At 41.4% G+C, this 10,790-nt stretch overlaps 1 protein-coding gene across 1 annotated transcript in view; it reads left to right on the top strand.

Annotated features, from left to right (window-relative positions):
- The first annotated feature begins 2,674 nt into the window (after window positions 1–2,674).
- The window catches only part of LOC148036198 (uncharacterized), a 139,523-nt gene continuing 131,407 nt past the window's right edge, over window positions 2,675–10,790 (top strand). The window contains exon 1 of the mRNA XM_087679102.1: window positions 2,675–2,711. The gene's annotated coding sequence lies outside the window, so the exon portion shown is untranslated. The remainder of the gene's footprint in view (window positions 2,712–10,790) is intronic.

Raw genomic sequence — 10,790 nt, 5'->3', positions numbered from 1 at the left:
ATGTTTTGAGAGCACCTGGGAGTGAACCTACTTTGCGCAGGTCTACGAGAGCTAGATATCCTGTGGATAGGTTGAAATATGATGGATTTACAGCCATTCACTATGCATATATGGTCAAAGTAATACAGGAATCAGAACCCACTTCTTTTGAGGAAGCCATGGGAAAAGAAAAATGGGAGAAAGCCATGGATGAAGAAATGGATGCCTTGGAAGCAAATGCTACATGGGAATTGGTACCTTTGCCTAAAGGTAAAAATGTAATTGGTTGTAAGTAGGTTTATAAGGTGAAGCACAATGCAGATGGTTCTGTGAACAGATACAAGGCAAGATTAGTAGTCAAGGGGTATGCACAAACATATGGCATTGACTATGAAGAAACATTCAGTCCGGTTGCAAGGATGGCAACCGTAAGAGCAGTCATTGCTATGGCTGCATCAAAGGGATGGTCTTTACATCAGATGGATGTAAAGAATGCCTTCTTGCATGGTGATTTGCAAGAAGAGGTATATATGGAGCAGCCACCAGGTTATGTGCATGCTATTCATCCTGAGTTTGTTTGCAGGTTGAAGAAAGCATTGTATGGCTTGAAGCAAGCACCTAGAGCATGGTCTGACAAGATAGGACAGTATGTTGTCACTATTGGCTTTCAGATTTCCAAGGCAGATTTCTCACTTTATGTGAGAAAAACAGAGAAAGGTATTATGCTACTTGTCATTTATGTTGATGATTTGATTATGACAGGTGACAGTGATGAAGATATCCTTCATGTGAAAATGCTATTGAAGCAGAAGTTTGAGATGAAGGATTTGGGAGAGCTGCGTTATTTCTTGGGTATTGAGGTGATTAGATCACCAAGTGGGATACAGCTCTTGCAGAGGCAGTATGGATTGGACATGCTGTCTAAATATGGGATGACAGGCTGTAAGCCTATTTCAGTTCCTTTGGAGCAGAATGTAAAGCTGAGCACAGATGCAGGTGAGCTTCTAGAAGACCCTACTATGTACAGACGCATAGTAGGAAGCTTAATTTATATGACTATTACCAGACCAAATTTGAGCTATGCTGTTGGGTTGGTAAGTCAGTTTATGCAGGCTCCAAGGAAATCGCATTTGGATGCGGCTAGACGCATACTCAGGTATGTGAAGTCCACATTGCAGTATTGACTATTTTATGAGACTGGGGTTCAGATACAGTTGCATGGATACACTGATGCTGATTGGGCTGGTAGTATTTTTGATAGACGATCTACCAGTGGGTATGTGTTCTCTTTTGGGAGTGCTACAGTCACTTGGAGCAGCAAGAAACAGCCTACAGTTGCCTTGTCGAGCACAGAGGCTGAGTACAGGGGTGCAGCAATGGCTGCATGTGAGGTAGCTTGGTTGCATAAGCTACTTTATGATATGCATCAGCCTACAGATGGGCCAGTTGTCATTTATTGTGACAACATGAGCAGTATACACTTGGCAAATAACCCAGTCTATCATGCTAGAACAAAGCACATTGAGGTGCATTATCACTATGTGCGGGAGAGGGTTTTACTAGGTCTTATTGATCTAGTTTATATCAGCACAGAGGATTAAGTAGCTGACATATTTACGAAGCCATTGGGCGCAGAGAAGCTGCGCAAGTTCAGAGACCTGCTTGGTGTGCAGGAATTGGGATTGAGCTCGAGGGGGGGTGTTGAGATATCGAGCTCCACTCGTGATATGCCAGGGTGACCGTTGTGCATTTATATCACCGACGTGTTTGTTGCAGATGCGGTTGGTATACCGCCCATGAATAATAGTTACATGATAGCTATCCTTATCTACTTTAGTTCGTGGCTCAGTTAGTATGTTACCTTAGTTAGTTGAGTTTGGTTTGAGACCCATATATAGGGTTCTTCTATTTCTTTGTAAGTGAGTTCTTTTGGCTTACACAACTAATAAGAGGAAAACTGTTTTCAGCCTCCACCTTTGTGTGTATTCCTCCATTGTGCAAGCAAGAAAGCTACAAGTGAGACTCCTTCCTTCTCTCCCACAACCTTGACAGAGAATCCTTGCGTTTTTCTAGTTGAAGCAAGCTTGAGATTGTTTTGGAGAAAGATTGATCAAGAGGTTGCAAAACTTCTCGAACACGAGGAAGAATTTTACACTTCGATGAAGAAAGTATGCAAGGTTGTTAAAATGTGTGTTAGGGAGTAGGCTTAAAGCCTTTGAGAATATTAAAGGTCATTGGGTCAAAGGAAAAGCTTAAGAAAGCTTAAAAGTTTTCATCTTGAAAAAACGCAAAAAAAGCTTAAAAGCTGTTGTCTTGAAAAAACGCAAAAAAGAGAGAAAAAAATGGAATTAATGCCGACGATCGGATCCTTATTTATAAGGAGGTGGCCATATCAAATCGACGGGAGCGGATTAGAAAATTTATGGATTGTTGATGAGATTGAATGGAGCGTTAATGATGTGAATATCATATTATATTTAGCAAGGCGGACGAAAGACGATATCAGAGCCATTATTCTCTTGATGTCGATGTATCGCAGGGGCTGGTGGACGGAGAGGCGAGGGTACCATCATGCCAATCTTTGAAGACTTATACCAGAGGGGAGCGATTCGGCCTATTTGACAAGAGGATTTATCATATTTATGGTGGTTTAGGGCTCTGTCGGCGGCCAGAAAAAGGTGATGGAGCTCGTCATCAACTTTGGAAGGCTTGGGAGTCTGGAGGGTCGACGGGTAAACAATGAAGAATTAATATTTCAAATTATTTTTTGATTATAAGCGGCTGGTCGGCGAGTTTGGCAAGAAGGACTTCGAGAGAGCTTTCGACGAACGCAATAGTAAGGTTGATATTGTCAATTTTTGAGACCTTTGTTTTCGACAACTGCGCTTTTCTGCTTGCAAATTTGTCATGGAGCTTAGCGTCATTTTTTTCTCTATGAATGCAACGTTTCAATCTTCCTGAGGTTGCTATTTCTAAAGTTCTACTTGGGAAGGCCAATATCAAAGAATATTTTATCTTCTTAAGTTGCATGTATCGATGAAAGGATGACATTCATCATGTCGAGAAGGAGAAAGACAAAGAGTAGAAGTGAGTTATGGCTTATTCTTTCAGTCATAGTGAGAGCATCGGGCAAAGGGTGTGTGTCGGCTACCCAGTGATCTACCAAGACTATAGAGGCAATTGTTATCTTACCAAGGGAGCCCAAGTGATCATCCCAGAGAGACTAGGACACCCCAAAAGATTTAGCATTAAGTGAAGGTTTTGAATCAGTTTTCGTCCTATTGAGTCATTGTGCCCCAAAGTACAAGAAAATAAGGATGGATGGCCCCACTATCTTCATACAAGCAGCAAAGCAATCCCACACACTAGTAAGATAAGTACTTAGGGATACTGAAGTGTATGTATGCCAATCATATGGAGAATATGTGGGGAGGTAAAAAAGATAACGGTGAGCTCAGTAAGACAAGCAAAGCAAGCAAGCAAGCATGTGGAAGCTGTCGTGGAGAATTGCCATGTGCAACACGAATATGGTGGATCCATAGTCGACCACTTGTGAAAGACTGAAAAGGGTTAAATTCGCACAAATGCATGTTTACATGAATAGAATGCTAATGCATAGGGTAATACAAAGTGGTGTGAAAGATTTCATGCTCATGTAGAATGTGATGCAACGGTACTACTAGACAGTGCCCTTGTAGGGGAATTGTTCACTTGTTTGAGTGCCCTTTTACAATCATGCCATCTTGACAATGCGGATGAAGTTACAAATGTCCATATGTTTAATACAAAGAATAAATGTCTGAAATGTCTAAAGCTAAACTGTAAACATCATCATTGTCACTGAACAAGAGAAGCAAGAGGGAAGCACCCTCTCTCCCATCAATTTGAAGAAGTAAAGGAGGGCAATCCAAGTTAGGATGTACTATAAGATCGGCTGATCGATCACTTTGGTTAAAATGTCTGCAAAATTGTCACTTGAAGGCACAAACTCTAGGTGAATAGTTCTCAGCTTAACCTACTCTTTGGTGAAGTGGAAGTGGGCTTCCACATGCCACGTCCAAGGAGTGATGATCGGGTTGCCCGCAAGGGCAATGGCACTCTGGTTGTTGGAATAGAAAACTATAGGAGAAACATAGGAAAACTGAAGTGCAACCAGCAAGCTCCTCAGATAGATAGCCTCAGTGGTACTATCAAAGAAAACCCTATACTTGGCCTTCGCCATGGAAGCCACCACAGTCTCTCCATGGAAGCCGCCACAGTCTCCTACTTATGGTTTGACTAAGAAATGGGAGCCATGCCCAAGGAAAAGAGGTCACTACCATGGGAATATCGAGTGTCAAGATCTTCCACCCAGTTAGAATCAGTGTAACCATGCAAGCATAAACCATGTCCATATGTTAGTTCATAATGAAAAGTACACCCCAAATATCTCAACACACAAAGACAAGTAATCCAATGTGACATTCTAGGTGCTAAAAAATATTGGCTAAGAACACTAATTGAGTATGCTAAATTTGGCCTAGTATGAATCAACCAAAGAAGCTTCCGTATAATAGATTAATAGGTGTATGTATCGAAGGGATGACCTAGGATATCCTTCGACAAATGGACAGTGGGATCAAGAGGTGTGGCCACATACCATGTTTGATCCGTGTAATACTGTTCCACCAGCCGAAGGGTGTACTTTTGCTGTGAGATGAAAACACTTCCCCCAGAACGAACTATCTCTATCCCCAAGAAATAAGATAATAGACTGAGGTCAGTCATCTCAAAGATGGAACAAAGCTTGGCTTTAATTTTTGCTATGACAGAAGAATTTGAGCTAGTGATAAGTAAGTTATTGACGTACAGCACGATATAGTTGTCCCTTGCGCATGTAGTGCGCACATAGAGATTTGCATCATAGGGGGTAGAATGGTATCCATGAGTCTGGAAGAACTTGTCCATCCTCTCGAACCAAGTTCTCGGAGCTTGCTTGAGCCCATAAAGAGCTTTCCACAAATGGAATACCTTATCCAAACAGTCAGTAGAAGAAACCCCGAGTGGCTACTTCACATAGACTTTCTCCTCCAAATAACCATTCAAAAAAGCGCTCAACATCCATTTGGTATAGTGCCCAACCGTGGTGAGCGGCGAGCGCAACTAGCAAATGGAAAAATGTCATCCGAGCAGTGGGTACGAAGGTCTCCTCATAATCAATACGGTGCTTATGGTGAAAACTTTGCTCTACAAGGTGAGCCTTGTACTTGTTTAGAGTCCCATTAGCTTTTAGCTTGGTCTTAAAAATCCACTTCGTCCCAATGTCCTTCTTGTGACTAGTGTTGAGAAAACTTTGGTGCTTGATGTATGGGCAAGAAGAAAGATGATGGGCAGGCAAAGCCATTGTATGCACTCTATTGGATGCAGACCCTGGCAGGGAACACCTAGTGTGCAAGCTAAAGAAGAGTCTATATGGCTTGAAGCAGATACCTAGGGAATGGTACCATAAGTTTGATGCATTCATATAGTCACAGGGCTACAGCCGCAGTGCTATGGATCTATGCTTATACACGAAGAAAGCCCGTGACGGTTCTTTACTGATTTTGGTACTCTATGTGGATGACATGCTTTTAGCAGGGACAGCTCATGAGGAGCTAGATGCTCTTAAGGCCAGCTCAAGAAGAGCTTTGAGATGAAAGATCTGGGACAGGCCTCTCATATACTTAGTATGCGCATTATGTGCGATAGAACTCAGGGACTACTCTATTTGTCACAGAAGGAGTACATTCATAAAGTCCTTCAGCGCTTCCGTATGCAGGATGTTAAGTCTATTGGCTGTCCATTCCCTTCTTATGTGAAGGTTTCACAGGCCGATTGTCCGCAGACTTGCCTGCAGACCAAGATTCCCTATGTATCAGTCATGGGTAGTCTTATGTATGCCATGATAGCCACCCGTCCAGATATAGCTTTTGCAGTTGGGGTTGTGGCATATTAAATGGCTACACCTGGCAAGAAACATTGGGATGCCGTGAAGGGTATCATGAGGTACCTGAAGGGCACATCAGATATGTGTCTTTGTTATGGCAGCCAGGATACAGGAGTCGTGGGGTACACTGACTCTGATTATGTAGGCCATGCAGATAGTAGAAAGTCCACTTCTGGCTATGTGCTCACTTATGTTGGAGGGGCTATCTCTTGGATGTCCAGGGTGTAGAAGTATACAGCCCTTTCTACTACAGAGGCCGAGTATATTGCAGCCACAGAGGCTTGCAAGGAGGCTATCTGGTTAGACCATTTGATTGCAGACCTTGGTATGACAAATGCTATGCCTACACTGCATTCGGATTCTATGAGTGCCATTCAGTTGGGCCAAGAATCCGGTCTTCCATGCGAAGACGAAACATATTGAGGTGAGGTATCACTTCATTCGCGAGGTCGCTGAGGACAGGTCTGTTGACCTTGTCAAGATTCCGATTGAGCAGAATCCTGCAGACTTGCTCACGAAGAGCCTCACTACTGAGCGCTTTGCCTTCCTCAGGAGATTGATGGGCGATGAAACATATTGAGGTGAGGTGTTACTTCATTCGCGAGGTCGTTGAGGACAGGCTTGTTGACCTTGTCAAGATTCCGACTGAGCAGAATCCTGCAGACTTGCTCACCTCTGCCTAGCCGCCTGTGTATTAATACACTGACAGTACCCGCCACTGCATACTGCACTTGGCGGGCGCTTGTCATATTCACTTATTCTTTATTCTTTTAGTGACAGTTTGAATAAAGGAAGGCCCGGCCACACATTGTGGTTGTTGGAGTTCCTACTTTTGAGTCTCTCTCTCTCTTGGCTCTTGCTTTCTATCCGCCATATCTCTCACCGCCAAGCTTCTTCCTCTTGGGTTCCACTTCTCTTTCAGTTTTTGGTCTACGAAGGAGCTCCAAGAGATCTAATGCTTGGAGATTGTTTCTGAATAGTACCAGACGAAGGATTTCAGGTTTTGTCAATACATATTGATTCAATTCATTGTGCTTTGTCTTTATCGTGTTTACTACTTGTCTATTCTTTTTCTTCTCTTCCATCTTCTATCTCTACTTCCTTCTACCTCTGATTCCCGGTGGATACGACATTTCGACAAAAACCCCTTCGACATTGGTGAATTCGGTATGAAAGGTCGTCAGAAGGAAAGACAAGATTGGAGAACCTTTGAGCATAATTTTCAGTGATGTTTTGCAGCTAGTACAGAATATGAATATGCTTATGCAGGTACAATAATAACAGGTGATGTAGGTTTCTGCTCAAACAAAAACTCTTGTGATAAATGCTCTGCTGGCAATAGAGCATGAGATGAACTTGTTCAATGGTAGGAATGTATTTGCATATGTACATACCTATACTCAAAAGATTGAATTCTTTGGAGTGGCTCGACTTGCATGGAGCCAATATTTTATTCGGATCATTATACATGAACTGAAAGCACGAATTATTGAATTGTACATGCAGGATGTTGATTGGGTAGCTTTTAAGAAGACACTTAGGGAATAATTCTACATTGAAGACATCAGTTTGATTATGCGCAAGACTTTTCAGGAGTGGATTTTACAACTCGATAAGGGTCTTGTGGCTATAGAATTATTAAGAGAATTTGAAAGTCGATTTGAGCAGTTAGATCTTGCAGAACAATAAGTTCTTGCAAGTCAAAAAATTGAATTGTTTCTACAAGCAGCAGATCCTGAGCTTCAAGAGAAGCTTGATGATTTGCTAGAGGATTAGACTACAGAGACAGGTCTTAAAACAGAGTGGAGACATGTTAAGGAAGCTATTACTGCACTGGTGAAAAAGCATAGAAGAAGAGAAAGATTGCATGTATCTAGCTTGCCCACTGTTACGGGCAAAACAGTTGATGTATCCAGTAAGCCACCCACTTCTGTGGCTAATTCTATGGCTGTACTTGCTATTGTTCCCAATGTTAGGAAGAAAGATATATTAGATGAATTGGTCAAAGGCATGCGGGATCTTCAGTTGAAGGTTGCAAAATTGGATGAGAAAAGACGAGGAAAGTGGATGGGCAGTAGCTCCTAAACCATGCAAAAGATATATGTGGTGTGATAGTTTACAGCATGAAAGGAAGGATTGTGCTCCTTATCAGGAGGCCTTGGTACAATAGCTCATCTTTTGGAAAGATGTCAAGATCCATGCACAAGAAACGAGATTGCCTCTTACTTTGAATTTTGGAAAGAGAGGTATGCAGAAGTTGTTCGAAGACTTGGCTGTCCGAAATGCTTATACGGCTGTACATGCTTCTACTTTTGGTCTACAGTTGGATAGAATGCTTGGCTAAAAGTGATGGTTGGTCCAAAGGCTAAAATATGGACACATGCTTTACATGTAGCTGAAAAGAGAAAAGTTACTGATAGTGAAATGTCTCATGCAGGGCAAGACATTCGTGACATGATTGGTTGGGAATCATCATGAGATGCATATTCAGCAAAAGGGCAAAACATGGATGTACTTGTGGAAGAGAAACAGAAGAGAGATGAAGATAATGTAGGGATATCTAAGGAAGAGACATGAAGAAGTGTGGGTTTGCCTAAAGCTAAAAATCAGCCACCTCTCGAGCATGTTATGGAAGAGATTAGGTAGGAGCAAAAATAGGATAACAAGCAAGAGGGCAAACAACTGGGATATAAGTTGCAGTTTGATATTGAGACAGGCATAGATGCCTTGGGAGATCATGTAGTGGAAGAGTCAGCCATTGCATCTACAGGTTTTCTTAATGTATCTGAAGAGGTTTGTGAAGATCATGTTTTACTTGATGCAGGAACTCAAAGGGAGATTGATGAAGTGTTGGATGCACATGATTTGTAATCTCTGAGACAGTTGATGAGCTGGAGGATATGCCTTTAGCGGATATTAGATGTAATGCTCCACAATTGGAAAATGTTTTGGATGCTTTGTTAGAGGCCTTGATAGACAACTCTAAGATGCTTCAAGATATGGATTGCTTCACTATTTTTAGTGATGGTGAGAATGTGTTGAATGCAAGTGAGGCTTAGTTTATGTTGGATGTAGAGCAAAAAGATTATCAGAAGCAACTTCCCATGCGATGGACTTTGAAAGAGCAGACATGTTACTATGCATTTGTTAATGGGTCCATTGATAGCATGTATATGGAGATTCAACAGCCTGTAGTGTATGATGCATACCTAAGGCCTTATGACCCTAGAGGGGGTACTAGATATGGCTCAAGAGTTATGCAGATGCTGAGTATTTTGATTTATGATTCAGGGGGATGCCTTCTTATATGCATGATAAGCGACAAGTTGACACTATAGGTGTTTGACCCGGGTGGTGCATCGGTGACACATACCGGAGGATGTGCAGGTTTAGAGGGGGTGGATGTCGTGCCACTACGTGGACACAGTGTGAAAAACTCTGGAGTGCATCATCATTCGACTTTCTTATTGATGTAGAGAGTCAATGTGATCTGAGTCATTAGTACTAGTGTCCGTGGCATAGATGGTCCAAAAATACTAGATTTTTGGACAATTTTATCCTATTTTTGATATTATTTATTGTAAAAATCCTAAAAAGTTAGGAAAGCTTCTAGATTAGGATGACATGCAAAAAACAAGTTCTTTTTCAGTCAGTTTTGGGATTTTTCATAAAAAAGAAAGATGGGCGAAATTGCGTGTGTCGCAATCGTAGTTGACAAGCTGAAAACTGCACTTTGAACTGAAAGAAGACGAATGAGTAAATTGGGAGATTTTGGATTAGGTGTCCTGGGGATTTGCCCCTCTTTTAAAGCCAACAGAGCCATTAGATTTGGGTTCTGAGCAGCAGAGATGGAGCTGATAATTTGATGCACGTTTTTGGTCTACGAAGGAGCTCGAGGAGATCTAATGCTTGGAGATTGTTTTTGAGTAGTGCCAAACGAAGGATTTCAGGTTCTGTCAATACATATTGATTCAATTCATTATGCTTTGTCTTTATTGTGTTTACGACTTGTCTATTCTTTTTCTTATCTTCCATATTCTATCTCTACTTTCTTCTACCTCTGATCCCCGGTGGATACGACCTTTCGACAAAAAACCCCTCCGATAGCGCACGTGCACACACACACAGAGGTACTTACAATAACTAGAAATAATTGTTTCTATTATTGTACTATTAAATATTGATTGTCTCCAACACGGAGAGGGTATGTATGGACTTGGACATTGTCTTGGTAGAAATAGGCTTTGTTAATTATATTAAATTTGTATTTTTATATTTAGAAAAATGACAAGGGGTAGTTGTATAAATAGTTATATATTTTACCATTTGTGTTTGTGATCATGATCTTTAAAGTTTTCAAATATTAGCTATCATGTCTTTGTTTTGTTTAAATAAGTGTTAGATCCTCCATATTGTAGACTTGGTTAGTAGCCATGAGATGAGGGCGAAAGTCAACGAATTGGAGTCATTTCTAAGAGACCATGTCTGAAACTAGCCTTTCTCCTCGAATAGGATGGTAAATAACTTGATTTAGCACTAATTATAGCAAGCATAAAATTCACATAAACTGAAAATGCACACTTTACCACTTTAATCTTGAACATTGGACACCCTGTTGGCCCCAAAATTGGCGCCCCTCGCGGTATTTCTTTATCTTATATTGCAAATGGAAGGAGCACAACTGAGATCCTTTGATCTCCTCCTCTAATCCAAGTTCCTCTTGCTATCAAAATTGATCGGCAAGCCTCCAAATCAATTTGCCCCTTGGTTTGCTTAGGGATTGGCCTTTACCTTGCTTCTTAAAAGACAAATTTAGCCTCAAATCTAATATTGGTTGGTTGGCCTC

The sequence above is a fragment of the Lygodium microphyllum genome, chromosome 5 (assembly GCF_053477565.2).
Source record: "Lygodium microphyllum isolate KBCC chromosome 5, Lygodium_microphyllum_v1.1.10, whole genome shotgun sequence".
In the NCBI taxonomy this organism is placed as follows: Eukaryota; Viridiplantae; Streptophyta; class Polypodiopsida; order Schizaeales; family Lygodiaceae; genus Lygodium; species Lygodium microphyllum.
The sequence above is the reverse complement of the archived record's forward strand: the minus strand, read 5'-3'. Positions and strand labels throughout refer to the sequence as shown.